Source organism: Sciurus vulgaris (genome assembly GCF_902686455.1).
Source record: "Sciurus vulgaris genome assembly, chromosome: 8".
NCBI classification, from domain to species: domain Eukaryota; kingdom Metazoa; phylum Chordata; class Mammalia; order Rodentia; family Sciuridae; genus Sciurus; species Sciurus vulgaris.
In genome coordinates this window covers 108,840,559-108,858,043 of record NC_136468.1, presented here as the reverse complement: position 1 = coordinate 108,858,043, position 17,485 = coordinate 108,840,559, and the positions used below count along the sequence as shown (strand labels likewise).

The 17,485-nt window shown below is 39.8% G+C and overlaps 1 pseudogene across 1 annotated transcript; it reads right to left on the bottom strand.

The window, feature by feature from the left end:
- Positions 1-7,827: 7,827 nt before the first annotated feature.
- On the bottom strand, positions 7,828-8,579 carry LOC306667675 (E3 ubiquitin-protein ligase makorin-1-like; annotated as a pseudogene). The gene has a single exon. The product of its transcript is annotated as an E3 ubiquitin-protein ligase makorin-1-like (transcript).
- Between the last annotated feature and the right edge of the window lie 8,906 nt (positions 8,580-17,485).

Genomic DNA, 17,485 nt, shown 5'->3' with positions numbered 1-17,485 from the left:
TCCTCTGGCAACCGCCTGCAGCTCTGGTGCAGTCTCTCCGAATCCAAGTGGCCACACTCCTCTCCTCCTCCTCAGGGCAGGCCCCGGTGTCCTGAGTCCACACAGTTCTCCCCGCCACTCCTCCCCCAGGCAGCCGCCGGAGCCCCAGTGGCTGCTCCGAGTCCCAGAGCTGTGCCGAGCGGCCTCCTCTATGGCGCTCCCAGCTATCCTAGTTCACTTCTCCAGCGGGGGGAGGGGCGTCTCGCCGGCAGTTCTACTTCACAAAGTTTCCTGCGTTCCGGGACCCCCGTCCCATCCGGGATGCCCCCCCAGGGGGTGAGAGTCACCCGGCTACTTTGAGTTGGTCCCAAGCGTCCCAATATCTGTTCTCTTGAATCCTGAGTCCTGGAGCAACACGAAATGCAGCCACCCTCTAGGCCGCCATCTTGAAAACCTTATTTCCAAACTTTTTACATCATAAACTGCATCTCTGGTGACAGCATATATTTTCATTTTAAAAAATTAAGTTGAACAATATAAATATTCCACTGGAATGCTAATTTTGTTCACTATATGATTTTTAATTGGGCTTTTTGTTTTTGGTTAGGATAAATTATTTTATGATCCATTGTCTCTGTGTTTCTATTTTCTTTTGAAATAATAAAATATTTACTTGTTACCTATTAACATACTAATTATATATCAATTCTCTATTATCTTATTGTTCACTAGAGACCACAAATTGCATCTTTGGTATACTATTTATCAAGCTGGAATTTTAGAAAACTTAAACCCCATTCACTCCTTTCCCATTTTTGGGAATGCAGTATTCTTGCCTGCATATCTAATTCTATATGCATTAAAATGTCCACAATGGCAATTTATAGCTGCCAACTTTTTTTATGTATTTTGGTACTCTCTTTCCTTTCAGTTATTTCTGTGGATCAATCTTCGAGGTCATTACACTCTTTACGGAACACTCATATACTCCTTTAAAGACAGGCCTGCTGGCAATACATTCTTTTTTACATTTTATCTGATATTATTTTTATTATATATTTAACTTAAAAGAATATTTCACTGGCTCCAGAACTCTAGACTGTCAGTTTCTTTTTTTCTGCAGAATACAAAGCATATTATTCCATTATTTTCTTACTTCTGTATTTTTTGGTAAGAAATTAGTTGTCAGTTTCATAGTTGTGCTTCTGAGGCTAATATTTACTTCCTACCTTCTCTTGGAGAATCTTGTCCTTCTTTAGTAGTTACTTTACTTGGTTACAATTTCAGTTTAATTCTTGAATGGGCTCAGGAAATGTGATTTTATTATCCAGATTTCTACCATTATTAAGGTAAAATTTCCTGCAGCTTTTTGCATACAACACATATTAATAAATCAGCTGTACATCAAAGAAGGAATTGTAAAGTGATAATGACAACACACAATGTCAAAGCAGTGTTTTGAGGGAATGTATAGCTTCAAATATTTTCTTTTAAATATAAATTTAAATTAAATATAAATTGATAAAAATCATAGGTAGAATAACAAAAAAAGGATTTATAAGATTAAATATAGATTGATAAAAATCATAGACACGTAGAATAACAAAAATAAAGGATTTATAAGATAAATATCAGACACAGAATGAACAAAAAAATATACAAAATTAAAGCTGATTACACAGTAACCAGGCATGGTGGCACATGCCTATAGTCTCAGCTACTCTGGAAACTGAGGCAGGAGGGTCCAGTAAGTCCATGAATTTCAGGGCCAGCCTTATCAACGTAGTGAAACTCCATCACTTAACAAAATGATTACACAATTGGATGAATATAATAATTAAACCCAAACTGTCAATATTTATTTTGTGGTTGTTGCTGTTCTAGGGATTGAACACAGGGATCCATCATTACCACTGAGCTGTATCCCCAGTCTTTTTTGGGGAGCGGAAGGCATGGAGGACTAAGTTGAATATATCTTGGTAGTTGCTGGTGCTAGACTCAAACTTAAGATCCTCCTGCTTCAGACCCCTGAGTTGCACAGAAAACTCTCAATCTTTTGAACATTGTAATGTATTTCAATTGCTTCCCCTATCAAAGGTGACTTTGTTTTCTAACTCTGATTCCCATAAATCATATCTTTCTTCTCAATACTAGCTGGATGAGGTACAGCATTTCAAACTTAGCATGTCTGAAAGTGGGATACTGGTCATGTCACATCACCTTGTGTCCACACTATCTTCTTGTGTATCATCCCCTTTTAAAATGAATACTCCATTCTTCTAATGGACCAGCCCTCAGACTCAGTCATCTTTGAATCTTTTCTTGCTTTGACACAGCCTAACAAATACAAACTAGCAGATTCCACTGACTTTAACCTCCAGATCCAGCAAGATTTCCACCATTACTTAACGCCTGCCCAGCTACCACCCAGTTATTTACATGATTGACAGTTACCTGGTCTCCCTTGTAAGAAAACCCACGAAAACCACACCAGACACGGGAAATCACATAAGGGAGTTTATGAAGCAAACAGAGTGTCTCCCAGCAGGGTAAGAGAGAAAATGACAGGAAAAGAGAAAGGGAGCACAAGAGAAAGTGTGAAAAGCGAGGAGGAAAAAGAAAGAAAGTGAGCATGAGAGAGAAAGCAAGAGAAAAGATGGTGGGGTAGCTACTCTTAAGCAGTTGAATTCCGCCGGGCTAACAGGGGACCAATAACGGAGAAGGATACTTGCAAGCTGACTGATGAAGCAACAGCTAGCTAGGATGTTCACAGGCTGACAAGTAGTTGGGAGGCGGGGAAAATGGCTGCAGTGGAAAGGGTGGGGAGAGCAGCTTTCAGACTGAAAAGCTGACAAGCTAGGTTGTGATGCAATGGAAAAGGCGGGGGAGCAGCTTTGTATTACATCACTGAAGCCAGGATTGAGGACAGGCAATTAATGGTGGAATAAGATTTCTGGTTGAATTGAGGAATGAAGGCCATCTGTGTCTGAGAAGTTGGAGACCACCCCTGGGAGCCGGGAATGTCAGTGTCCAGTACCTTTTTGATCACCAAGGTTACCTGCCTAACTACCCCTCCCAAAAAAGCTGCAGACAGGGAATTGCTAATTAATGCCCTCTGGGCCCCTACCTACCTGACTCCTCCCTGCCTCCTTTCCCCCTGCCATCTGCTTCTCACCTTCTTGCCACATCATGGCATCTAGTCAGGCAGGCAAGAAGGAGAGAGATAAGTGGGAAGAGAACAAAGGAGACTCTAATCTATAAAAGATGTAGGGTGCACTCACATCTTGGGACTCTAGAACATTAGGTATAGACCCCTTCTCCTTCCCGGGAGAATTCTGTATTAATATTTTAAAATAAAATCTGCTTAATATATGCTTGCCTTGGCGTGCTTCTCTGACCTGACATTATACTTCAACATCTGAGGAAGCAGAACTCCTCACCAGTAACACTGATATCATTCCTACCTCTCTTTCAACTCTTGCATATTGTTATCAATCAGCCAGAGTGAATACATGGAAGGTTGTCAAGTCAGGTCTCTCTTGTGTTTTGTTGTTGTTGTTTTTGTTTTTGATACTGAGGATTGAACTCAGGGGCACTTCACCACTGAGCTACATCCCCAGCAAACTGTTTATTTTTTATTTTAAGACAGATTCTCACTAAATTGCTTATGGCTTCACTAGGTTGATGATGCAGGCTGCCAACTTGCAATCCTCCTGCCTCAGTCTCCTCAGTTCTTAGGATTATAGGCATGTGCCAACACAGTCAACTAAGTCAGGTCTGCTTAGAACTCTGCAGTGGCTTCCCATTCCATGGAAAATAAGCTTCAAAAATGCATATATTTCAGCGCCCATGAAAATTCTCATCCTGTTTCCCACATCAACCATCTCTTCTGCTACAGACCTGCTACCTAACCATGTCAGTAACTAAGGCCCTCTGGAACCCTGGGGCAAATCAATCACCTGTCCTTCACATATGCTCTTCCCCTCTGCCCAGACAACCGCCTGCTGACTCCCATAAATGCATAGGACATTTTTTCATGGCTGTCAGATACTATTAATATTGAGAATTTTTCTATCTTATCTCAAATGACAATGTCCCACCACTGCTTGCCACAGCCTGTTTCTATTTCCCATTTTTTTGTTACTTCTTATTGCTCAGAATAATTTAACATTTTGTTTTCTGTATTTGGTCTTTTTATGACCAGTTTCTTACATGGAACTTGAACTGCTCACAGGCAGGCATTTAAGTTTGTTTTGTTCACTGCTCTACTTCAGCTTCTCTGCACACTAATGGGCGTGTTGTCAGAATTCAAGTTAAACTGGCTGATTGGCCAAATAAATGCCTGGTTTTGTTTTGTTTTGTTTTTAGCCAGGCTGCAGATTTAGCATACTTCATTGCCCGGATTGTGTGAATTATGACACAGCCTGAGGTCAAATACCTGTTGTGTGTAGAGGCCATCCTCAGTTGTAAGTATTTCAGAAGAAACTCAGGTATGTCAGACCGGGTTTTCTTCATATCACCCTCACTGTTTTACCTAGTGAGAAGGAGAATGGGATTGGACAGGCTGTAGCCTTATTGTGTCCAGAGGAAGGAAGATTTTCCTCAATCTTTTCATTTTCCCCATAAGAACCATTCTTACACTCTAACATGGTGTGTGGCCACTACTGCATTGTCACAACAAAATGCAGATGACAGAAGGATGGCACTGTGGCAGGTGAAAAGGTTTTAAATAAACTCTCTGGTGAGCCCATTTAGAGCTAGGGAATTACAGTACACAGTCCATCAGAAGCTCAGGTGTAATTCTCTGTGGGAACTCCACCCATCCCTGGAGGGAGGAAGAGCAGCTTCCTGACCTGTGTCCTGGTCAAGGATAAGGAAGGAGGAAAGGATATTCCTCCTGTTTCCAGAGGTCTTGCTTCATTCCCTTCTCACCTATGAGGTCAAGACAAACCTAACAGACCCTGGGCTCCATTGCTTCTTCTCCTGCTTCTGCTTCTTTTTTTTTTTTTTTTTTTTTTACAGCTTTGATACAATTAAATGAGCCAAGATTTTAAGAGTCAGAAGACCGAACTTTGAATCTTATTCCTTAATTTTTCTTCTATATAATATCTTATTAAAATTTTTTACTAGAAATATTGGAGTCAAAGGTTACAACATGTCTTCATAGTGTTAAGAATTACTGAGGAGAAATTAGAGTGACCAGGAATCACATTATATGAATCAGAGTAGGAATGCTTCCTTGTGGTTATAAAGCACATCTGAAAGCACTCTTGTGAATTAGGCCTGAGGAGAGGCAAGGTAGAGATTTCTACAGAGTAAATAAATAATGCAAATCCACAGAAATTAGAGAGAAAAAAAAATATGAACTTTATGTTTTCCTATGACCAGGTTGTGAGTTTCAGAACAGATCAAATTATTAGTGTATTAAACTTTTATATGCAAAACTAAAGGTAGATTTTATTTTTAGTATTATCAGGACAAAGTTAAGAAGCACTCAATAGGTAATCCCCTCCTTTAAATTACAGGTATTTTCATTTCTATTAATGTCCCAGGTTTATACCATACTGGAAGTAGGCATTCTAACCATCACTTCTTTCTCCTGACAAATATTAGACTATCTGCCATACAGTTCGACAACAGTCATCTAGGCTCAAGATGTTCTTCATACAACCAATACTTTTATGGTTATTCTTGGAGAAATCAAGGAATCTATTCCCATTGGAGAATCTCCAGTTAACATGACTTAATATAGACTTCACTGCCTTATCTCAAGAACGTGTGAAACTCTGCTACAGTTCCTTGATTTGCAGTGTATGTGACACATTCCAATAATGAATGTGAAGAACACAAATGTCACATCAGTCAAATAACAATGATGGTGGGATACATGTAAAATAATACTAAAAAAAGATTCTTTCATAGCTTTTGATGCCATTGTCAGTGGGGGCAAAAAACTTTTCTAAAAAGTTTTTGTTTGGCGGGGAGGGGAGTGTTTCTTTAAAAAGGGAAGATTTCCACAATAGATACCTGTTTTTTTCTTGAAGTGGAAAAATGGGTGGGATTCACAGTACAAAAGCAGTGAATGGACAAATCAGGAGCATCTCCCATGTTATTTTCAGAAACAAAGCACTAAAATGCAAAGGTAAACCTTCCAATCAAGGAATTCTTCTAACTGAAATTCAGCTTGTCTTGTGGATGACATGCCCTCCCTTTAGTGGAAAAATGTGACTTATTACTGCAAACCAATGACTGCACTACAATAAACACCTTAGTTTTGAATGGCATCTGTCTACCTGCAAAGCTCAGGGATATAAAGAGGCAACATCCACAAAAATAAGAACAAAAAACCAACCCCAAGAACCCCTTAAACAAAGACAAAGTTTTTTTCAGAACTGCCTGAACTGGAAAGCCTAGACTATGGGACATTAAACTGTTCATCCAAGATCGGTCTGTGTTGATAAATAGGATAACCAGTCATTTAACCTCTATGGCTGACCCCATTTCTCTGGCACATAGAGCTCGCACTGCTATAATAACTACTGCCAATATACTGGCCCTTTAGGATGTGTTTTAGTCAGCTTTTTTGCTGCTATGTCTAAAAGGACCCAACCAGTGCAATTTAGAGGAGGAAAAGTTTATTTGAGTGTTCACAGTTTCAGAAGTCTTAGTCTATAGAAGGCCAGCTCTGTTCCTTGGGGCTCCAGGTAAGGCAGAACGTCATGGCGGAAGTGTGACAGAGGGAAGCAGCTCACATAATTATCAGAAAGAAAAGAGAGAGAGACTCCACTCTCCAAATACAAAATATATACCCCATAGCCACACCCCAATGAACCACTTTCCCTAGCCACACCCTATCGGCTACCAGTTACTACTCAGTGAATCCCATCAGGGATAAATTCACTGATTAGGTTAAGGCTATAACCCAATCATTTCTCCTCCAAACCTTCTTGCATCGTCTCACACATGAGCTTTTGGGGGACATCTCACATTCAAACCATAACAAGATCTATCACATGAGGCTGAAACCACTAAACCAAGTTTTTCCACTAAGGCTAAGAATGCTGCATCTATGCAGGACTAGGAAGCTTCCCACATGCTCACTCATGCCCACATAGCAAGCTCTTGGTAGTCAACTTTGGTGCCAATCCTGCACCGATGGTATGCCACTGCCTCTTCCACGTGTGTTCTTTCAAAATCTTTCAGCACTCAACACATTCACACCTGGTTCTCCTTACCTAGTACTCCTTGTGTGCAGATAAACAAGAGATCAAAACCACAGTACAAGCACATGGGGAGGGGGATACAGGGTAGGGAACACTTTAAAAACACAGATATGCAGATTTTACCAGATGTCCTGAGGATCTTCCTCCTGGGTCTGCAGCAGAAGGCTACTTGCCACCATCCTTAGGTCCCTTCACCCATCACCCCCACTCTTGGAATCCAAAGCACAGCTGGTTCTTTTGAACCCATGGTCCTAGAGATGGGTGCAGGAAGTCCATAAACACAACCTGACTGAAAACAAATGATGCAACAAAACCTACACCAACTGTCAGTTAAATTCATCTCACAACAAAGTTAAATTTAAGATTTTGTTCTGTTTCTTTTTTGAGAACAGAGAGAACAGACACTCCGTGGAGAAAGGAGAGGGGGAGCAGCATGCCCTGGGTTAGTGATCCCAACAGCATCTGGAGTGGAGAGACCTGCCTAGGACAGCAACGTGTACTGCCACATGACACAGGGAACAGCTGCTGCAGAGGATCACAGATCACTTTCCTTGCTACGCAAAACTGCCATAGATTCAAGTGATAAAAACCTTACAGATCATCATGAAGCAAGTTCCACTCATCCTCAGACTCTGTCAGCAACCTGCAACCGAAGTATAAGCAACACCTCGCCCAGCTCAAAGGTGACAACCTCCTCTTCATCTTGTCAAAAGGATTGCTGTTCTTTCTTTCCTCCATGAGAAGTGGCTCCTTCGCTGGACCTGATACCTGCTTGATGTTCCCACTTTCTGTCTCTGTGGCTCCTTTCTACTGACATCGGGGTACACATGCTTGTGAAAACAATTCCCTCCAAATGGGCAGCTTCCACATCCATTATCAAAATACCTGCATCTTACTTCTCATTACATCCTTGTATTTCTGAAGGAGTTTCTGCTTCTCTTCTTTCTCAACCACCCATTACTCACATGGAATGACAAAGTTAGATGTGATCCAGCATTCTGAACAGGACTTCTTGATCTTGCTCTCAAATTGCTTAGCACTCCTTCACTTACGAAAACACTTGAGACAGGAGGTGTGGCTGCAGTTGGAGAAGGTCCCAAAGCAGTGCTCCTAGACCACTTCCATGCAGATCCCACACAGCAAGTCCTTACCTCACTGCATAGCCAAAGAAGCTCCACGTCCTTCTCATGGGCCTCAATGCAAGATTTGATGTGCTGTGACTTATGGGTCATCGGGTGGAGGACCTGCAGCCCACATGTCACAGGAGTCTCTGGGACGATACACACAGTTCTCCCCATAGTTGCCCTCTCCCACTGCTGCATAGGGGTGGCACAGGGGCTGTAATACAAAGCTGCTCCCCTGTCCTTTCCGTTGCATCACAACCTAGCTTGTCAGTCTGAAAGCTGCTCTCCCCACCCTTTCCATTGCAGCCATTTCCCCGCCTCCCAACTACTTGTCAGTCTGTGAACATCCTAGCTAGCTATTGGTTCATCAGTCAGCTTGCAAGTATCCTTCTCTGTTATTGGTCCCTTGTTAGCCCGGTGGAATTCAACTGCTTAAGGATAGCTACCCCACCATTTTTTCTCATGCTTTCTCTCTCCTACTCACTTTCTTTCTTTCTCCTCCTCACTTTTTTACCCTCTCAAGCATGCGCCCTTTCTCTTTTCCTCTCATCTTCTCTCTTACCCTGCAGGGAGACACTCTGTTTGCTTAATAAACTCCCTTATGTGATTCCCAAGTCTGGTGTGGTTTTTGTGGGTTTTCTTACAGGGGCAAAACTGCTTCTTAGTTTTCACTGCAGTTTGCTCTTTCTCTGATTGTTCCTTTGTCACTGAGCCCTGCAGGGGTGCTTATGTGCAGAAAGAGGCAGTGTGGTTAGAATAAGGTTACCCAGGAATAAACTCAATGGCATTCACTCAGTCCTCAGGACCTGTTCCTACCCTTGGATAGTTTGAATTTTTTACTCAGCTTCTCCTTTTTTCATTTCAGCAACCATGGTTGAGATACTTGAGGATGTGATGGTTTTGTAGTTTTTGAAACCTGTTTTGCAGGTTTTGAAGCCTGTTTCAATGGCTTGCTCTGTTCATATCTGCAGTGGTCTTCATGGATATAGCACTCTAATTGAAAACTGCATGCCATATGGACGCCAAGGGGTAATGCGAGTACTGACACTTATATCCTTCTTTACAAACCCTATGCATAGAATAACTGCAGGTGACCTGCTTAGGCCAGCTGCCTTCACTGCCATTACTGCCCCCACCATACCCCACTGGGAGGATGGGGCAAAAACTGTGAGGATGTGGATGGGAATAGAGGAGGCTACTGCTACTTTCCTGGCTGCTGCTCCTGCTCCTGATATTGTAGCTATTGTGGCAAGCAAAAAACTTTGTATGAAATAACATATGGCAAGTCACTTAAAAAGCAAAATTCTAAATATATTTAAATATTTTCAATATTTTTGTCAATCATCCTTTACAATGATTGTTTTTAATACATATGTACTTAGTGCTACCAATGTATTGGGAGAGAAATGTGCAAGTGAAACAGACAAACTCTGCCCTCATCAACATGTAGACTAGTAATGGAGACAGAAAACAGGTATATGAAGAGGTAAAGAGATGACTTCAAAATTTAAGTCTAAAAAGGTATTTTTTTTAAGTATCTTAACAGAAAATTCCAAATATAATATGTGTATACTTCTCCTTCCCAGACATGAAATGTAGTAATTTACTTCCCTTTGACTGAAGGCTGGACTGAGGAACTTATTTTCATAGAGTAGTGTGTGGAAATAAAAAGCAGTAACTTTATAGAGGAGAAAACTGGCAGCCATCTTAAAAACCAGGGGATCAAGGCTAAGGTCACCAGAGACGAGTCCTGCTGATCTGGCTTTCAGAAAGTTGTGTGACAAGAGTCCTGCACTGTGTGATGTTCTTTCTCCAGGTAAATAATCACAGTCTACTTATGAGGAAACATTAGATAAATTCATATTTGAGAAGTATTTTGGAGGCAAGTTTGGCAAAACTTGGAGATGGGCTATATTAGTAGACAGAGAGGTATGAGTGACCAAGTCTAACTCATTGGTTTCCAGATTAAGCAACTGGTTTTTGTTGGTTTTATTATTACTATAAATAAAATTGGTTTGAACTGTTCTGGTTTGGAAATTTGTAGTTGAAATACTCACATTGCATGCAGGATCATGAAGCACCATGAAAATACATCCATTTACTATGTCCAGGTGGTAGCTGCTAGAACAGAAGAGGTATTGAAATATAACCTCAGGAAGGAATGAAAGGTGCATTTGGGTACAGGTAGAGAAGAACCGATAAGCAAAGGAGATGGGGAAGGAAATGTGGAGAAGTGAAAGAGAATCAGGAAAGAAGAAAACAAAGAAAACACAGGCTTCTGGGAACAAGAGAATTGGCAAAGATGTTGAGCGCAAGTGAGAAGCGGAGGAAGAACAGTGATTCTCGAGGGTTTGCAGGGTGCAGGATAAGATGGCATTCATCAGGGCAATTTCAGGGAGTGATGTGGGAAGAAGCCACCCTGTCATGAAAGGGAGTTGAAAATGTGGATGCAGGACCCAGCAACAACACTAAGGATAAAACGGAGGCTTGAAATGGGGATGAACCCCTGGTAGTTCCTACTGTGGCGGTGGCTTTTTTTTTTTTTTTTTTTTCCTGCCTTGTTTCTGTTTATGAAATGAGATGTACAGGGCATGTTTACAGTTGATGAACATAACCCTGTGATGAGAAGATATTCCCACAAACCTCACTGGGATCAGGTATCACAAGTTCAAATGCATTTTATCAGAGTGTATTATGATGTCCCTTACAGCTAAAAGAAGTACTCATAGGAACTGGTTATATTGACAAAGAAACTAATTTTTAAATTAGTTTTCAGAAAAAAAAATGCCTGTTTTCAGTGTTTATGGTCTTTAACAATATGTAGTCATCATTTTGATTTGTATTAGTTTTAGTTTTACATTTGCTGCCATGAAACTATAATTTGGCAATTTATCGTACATGTTAATTTTTCTTGATAGTTTTTTTTCTTTATTTTCTTGGACTTTTATGCCTATTACCATTTTATTAAATTTTCGATATACATATTTCTGTGAAAACTGCCCTAATGTAGCTGAAAAGAGTGAAGATGTAAATAAATTAAGTAGTTAGAACTGGTAGGAACTCTTATAATCATGAAGTCATTTAAATATCTCTGATTCATATCCATTTTGATAAATCACTTGCAATTTACAATTGAATACGAAATAATTATAAATTATTTCAAAGAACAGAAAAATCTTAGTGGTGCAATTAATTTACAGTATTTATTTTTCTTAAAGATTTCACTTGGGGGAAGGAATGAGCTCCTGATGGCATAGCAGTTTCTCACCATGTCAGGGAATTTTAATGACATATTAGCTGCTAACTTTTTATACCAATCAGAAAAAATATGCTATACTTATACAATTAAGAAAAAATACATTAATCAAATTTAATTATGTGTTCACTTATTTGATATATGATTATAGAACACTACAGTTGTTTCTGATTTAGAAAGAACTGGAATTAGTTGAGAAAATATATTTCTTCCCTATGCAAAATTAATGTGCACCTTGTAATGGAAAATTTCAAAGTTATGATTGTTCTTGTGAAAATAAATGAGATAATGTACTAAAAATACCATTAGCTGACATCTAGTAACTACTTACTACATATCGGGAGCCAGGCTAGGTGATAAATGAGGGTTTTTATCTAATCTAATCCTCACAACCCTATCAGGTTAGTGCTGTTATTTCTATATCATCAGTGAGAAAATAATTATTCCGTTCAGATTTACATAGCTAATACATTCTGAAAGTAAACTTGAAATCTGGCAGCCTAATGGAATACAAAAGTAAGTTTTCTACGAACTGAAAATACGTGGTCTGCCCCTTGTTCTTTATCTCCATTGATCTTGCCCTAAATGAGATTGTTCCATCATTATCATGTGGTCTATGGCTTTAACTTTTAAACCAGTCATCTTGGTTTAAATCTCCACTTCATCGTACACTGGAGGTGACCAAAGCCAGGCCATCCTTATTCTACACATTGCTGAAATTTAACCCTCAGGTAGTCCCCAGTTACTCTAGTTGACATTGTACCTACTTCTTGTGGTAGCTCATGCCCTTCACCTTGTTCCTGACTCCCTTTGTATTCTGAAGTCATGCTATGTAAATCCTCGAAAAGAGCTATTTACACTGAAAGAATGGACATTTTTTTAAGCTGTCTGTTTTATCTCAACTCCCTAAGGTTTCCCTCCCAGTAATGGGAACAAAGCCCTTAAAGCTGTTCTCTGTTCCCAAACAGAGAGTAAAAGAGTAAATTGAGCCTGATAGCCAGATAGTGCTCAAACAGTAGGATTACCAGAAACTATTGACCAGAATCTACAGCCTGTTGTAAAACATTGTGAAACATGTTGTCAGCAAACCCAGACCCCCTTTGAAATTTCCTGGCAGCTTTGTCCCCCTTTTCCCTTTCATGTGTGACCCCTCCCGATGTGTGGTTTCTGCCTTTATAAACCTACAAGATTTTCTGCTAGGGACTTGACTCCTGGAGTTGGGTCCCAGCGCGCTGGAATAAACACCTCTTGCGGTTTGCATCAAGTGACGCCTCCTGCGGTTGATTGGGGTTGCCATCCATCCATGGGACAGAGTTGGGGTTTCCTTTTTGGGGGGCCTTACATTTGGGGGCTCGCCCGGGATAAGATGGCCCCCCCCCTCATCCGCGGAGTCGACCTTGGAGGTAAGAAGGGGTACCCCGAAGTTGTCTGTCTTTGTCTTGTGTTTTGTTAGTTGGTCTGGTTCTGTGAGCGCGCTTTCGGTTTCGGTGGCAGCCGTTCGGTGACTCGTGAGAGTGGCCGAACAGTGGCCGGCAGACGTGCCTGGGGGGCCACAGGTTGCAGCCCTGGGGGACGCCCTAAGGGTGGAAGGAGAGCCAGGGACGCCTGGTAGTCTCCGTCGGTAAGGGCGCTAATGGGGTTCAATTGGTGGATCAGAGATTGGCGCCCGTCTGTATCTGGTTCTGTTGTGTGTTTGTGGCAGACAAGGTGGAGGAAGGGTTGGAACAACTGGGGGGTTCTCGGCCCGGGCTACTCTCGGGTGGACCCCAAAGGTTCCTTCTCTGGACTCCCCCTCCTGACAGCCCTGAAGGGTAACTTAGCAAAGTAGCTTCAGTCTCAAAAGTAATGAAAAATAAGGTCTCATAATTTTAACATCCAACCTGTCCTGAGGAGGTGGCTAAAATGCCTTAGACACAGAGTTTCTGTTAAAACCTGTTAGATCCTTCCAGATCTCAGTCAAGGCTTACATTGAAATATAAATAAAAGAAGCCTAAAGGCTCAGTAGGAGACCGGTCTCAAACCCAGGGAGAGAGAGAAAAAAAAGAGTCTTTAAAACTCCAGCAAAGTAAATGCTATATTTTTAATTATATGTTTTTTTGAGCTCATGATTTTTTGATCAGTTCTATTTTTTATTCAACTAGAGTTTTTGAACATCTGTTACACTGCAATGGAGATTCACCTATAAAGTTACAAGGGCTTGATTTTGTGTTATTTGTATGTTGTGCTGTCTGATGTCATGTTTTGTCTGTATCAAAACTGAGCGCTCCTAAAATTAAAATTTAAAAATGGATCCAGATACTTTTAATTCACGTGATTTAAAAAGGTTCAAATTGGGTAAACTAATAAGAGTAAAATGTCTTTGAAAATAACGTGCAAGTCTCTAGGTGGTCAAGCTAATAAAATATTGATGTTAATAAAATGTCTAATATCAATTGTTTCTAGGACTTTTCTTCAACAGGGAAGAGACAGCAAATACTGTACAGAACACTTGTCTGATATCTTGGTTTTTACAGAATAAGTGAATTAGAGTTAACATGTATGGGATTACTCTAATGTGTTTGTAGAGACATCTGATTAATTTACAAAGTTAAAATGCTAATTGTTAAATAACATCGAGTACTTTTAACTCCTTAAATTCCATGGGGTATCATACTTAAACATTATTGGTGTTTTCATAGGTTGGTAAATAAAAGGGTTTAAACTTGCTTTGTGTCATCACTAAACTAAAAACAAGGTTACTAAGAGTTATGTCCTAACAAGTGCAATTCTATATACAAAGGGTCCCAAAAAGTTTCAACTGTGTTTCAATTAGAGTACTATAAACAACAGAATATTTAATCTTATTAAAATAGAGTAATTTATCTAAATTCAGAAATTTCATAAGAGTTGTTTCAGAATGTGAACAAAAAGGGGTCAACGAATAGGAAAGAGAAAATAAAAGGTTCTGGGTATGGAAATATATTTAGTAAAAGGAAAAAGGAAATGTTTCTGGGTAAGAAAGTGCTTGTTTGATGAAATACATGAGGGTCTAAGTAAATGCTAAGAAAGTCTGTGTAAGTAAAGGGCAAGTTTCAACAAGTTTGTGTGTAACTAAGTTGGTTATATGTGAGACAGCTAAAACTATTGAAGGTTTTTCCTAAGGTGAAATACTAATGTTCTGATATAAACCAAAGTTTAATCTATATGGTAGAATGACATGGTAAAATGACAAGGATTTGAAACACTAATTTACTCTTGACTTTGTGTCTATTAAGTTTTATTCTTTAGAACAATCAGTCTTAAAAATTGGGGTTTATACAATTATGGTTAAACAACTGCTAGATTATTGTACTATGTTACAGAGTCTAAATTTTTCTTTAAAAACTAAATTTGGTAAAATAAAAGTGTCAAGGTAATTGTGAAATGGTCACTAGTTGTATATTAAATGTGTTCATATTTTTCAGGACCACAAGTTTTTAAAGCAAGGAATTTATTAAGCTCTGCTATCCTCCAGATTAAACTTGTCTGTAATGGTAATCTTTAACTTACAAAGAGTAAATTTTATTGGGGATTTATTTCTATCATTTAATGTTCTATTATAAGACCTGCTATCAATAGGGTATGTGTAAAATTTGTTACTTTTTACACTGAGATAAAGAATTTCAAGTGTAAATGTATTTCTAAACATTAGAGTCTGATTTGTTTAAAGGTTAATATTGTGAAATATGAAAGAAACATGAAAACATTTTGCCACTTAATCACACAAAAGGAAAGTTAAAAGCTCTCTCAGCCTTTCTTTGATTCATGTTTTAGATACTATGTTAAATTGTGTTAATTATAAAGTTTATATAAACTCAGGAAACAGTATATGTAAACTACTTAATGGTATTTAAGGAAAAGAAGCAAAGATCAACATCAGAATTAGAACACTTAAGATCTGTAAAGAGCCCTGCCTTACCTGAGATAAGGCTCTGCCTCCCATCTCACTGCATGTTAGAGTGACTCCAAAATAAGCCAGACTTCAGCTTATTTAAAGTTATAGTCAAAAGATTGGTTCTTGTTGTAAAAGTACTGTGATCTCAAATAGGGGATAAAATGTAGTTCTCAATCAAAATTCAAGATAGCTATTATACAAGCTGAATATATTTTTACTCTTGCTAATTTCATTTTGTAAAACTGTTACCTGTTAATGTTTTGCAGAAGTAGCTGCTCCAAGAACAAACAACCTAGGTAACTTGTGATAATAAGCCATCACCTATAGAATAGATAGTGGTAACTTCCAGTACTAATGCAGACTCCAGTTAGATAAAAGGGTAAATAACTGTAAAGTTATGGACATTAAAGTTAAAGCCCATTACTCTTAATTTATGACTGGTGAGACTGGCTTGCTGGATAATTAAGATCAAACTTAGAAATTGGAGTTAAATACAGAGGTCAAGAAAAGTCCATATTTGGGTCTTGCCCTCAACGTTAGCCTGAACCCAGGGAGTAAGAGAACTTCTCTAAGGAGCGTTGCAACTCTGGGTCACACAACCTCCTGATCAAGGAGATTGTTGAGACTAGAGGATGAAAAATTATCCAGTGCATCTGCTGCAGAGGAGGGTCATGGAAAAGGGGAAACATCCCTTGATGTTTCTAAAGGAAGTCACCTCATCAAGAGACCCTGCCTAATCAAAGTCACTGGTGGAGCTAAGGAGCCGCTCTTAAGTTCTGTACGAGTGACCCCTGTGGGAACTCAGCTGACTCTTTAACAAGACAGGAACCAGGTCAATTTGACCAGCTTGATCTTAGATACCCAGCAAAACAGTTAAAACCAAAATATAGCCATTCTTGGGCATTTAAAGGAAATAATAATTAAATGTAACTTAAGATGTACACTTATATTAGCCCACTAGAATAAAGGCTGGAAGCTACAAATGAAAGAAAGATTCTTCAGCAAATGTGCCTGATAACTATCAAGAGAAACTGCCAGAGTCAGAAGTTTTTAGTCAGTTTAAGGCCTGCAGACCTTCCTAAGCTACACAGGTAGACTTAATCTATGTTTGCTAGTATGATTATCTATTCCTAAGTAACAGAAGTATAGAGATGTCTAGTAAACACAGGTTATACCAATAAAGGGATATTTTACAAAATCAGATGACATTAAGTAGCTTAACTATATTTTCTGGGGACATCTATGACAATGTTAAAGTCCCCAAATAAAGGCCTTGTTCTCTCCAGCCTTTGCTAGGCCTAGTTATGGGAACAATTTCTCAGTTCTTCCACCTCCTGGTGAGAGATTAACTTCTGTCATTTTCATGATACTCAGTGGCATGTTTCAGATGCTGCAACATTTACTTTGTGCTAATCTCATTTCAGTACTCATGTCTTTTTGTTCTTCTATCATAGAAGCAGCCGCCCCCAGATGACTTTACAAACTGCTCTTCCCCAACCAGGCTTCTTCCTGGGACCCCTTAATTGACCCGATTTTTAGAAAAGGAACTCCAAGCTGCTTGCCCCACGCCACCCACTTCCAGCTCGAAGAAGCTAGAGCGGTCATCGACCTCCTTCCCCAGCAGCATGGAGTTCCTGAGATTAGAGGGGAAAATAAAGCCAGAATTGGAAACAGGTAGTTAGTGTAGAAATAGGGGATCGGGTCAAATCGAGGAAATGGCCATAAAATCATCTGCCTCTGGAAGTTGGAGACTGCCCCTGGAAGAATGGAATGTCAAGGATCTCCGGAGCCCATTGATTACCAAATTTACCTGCCTTTATCAAGGACTGTTTATCAAGGACTGCAAACAAGGGGCTGCTAATTGGTGGCCCGCCCCCTGGGCTCTTGCCTGCCTGAAATCACCTAGTCACCTTCATCAGGGAAAGAGTAAGTGCTGTACAGGTGCTAATGCTCAGGCAACAATATCAGTCCCTCCGCCAAGGAAACAATT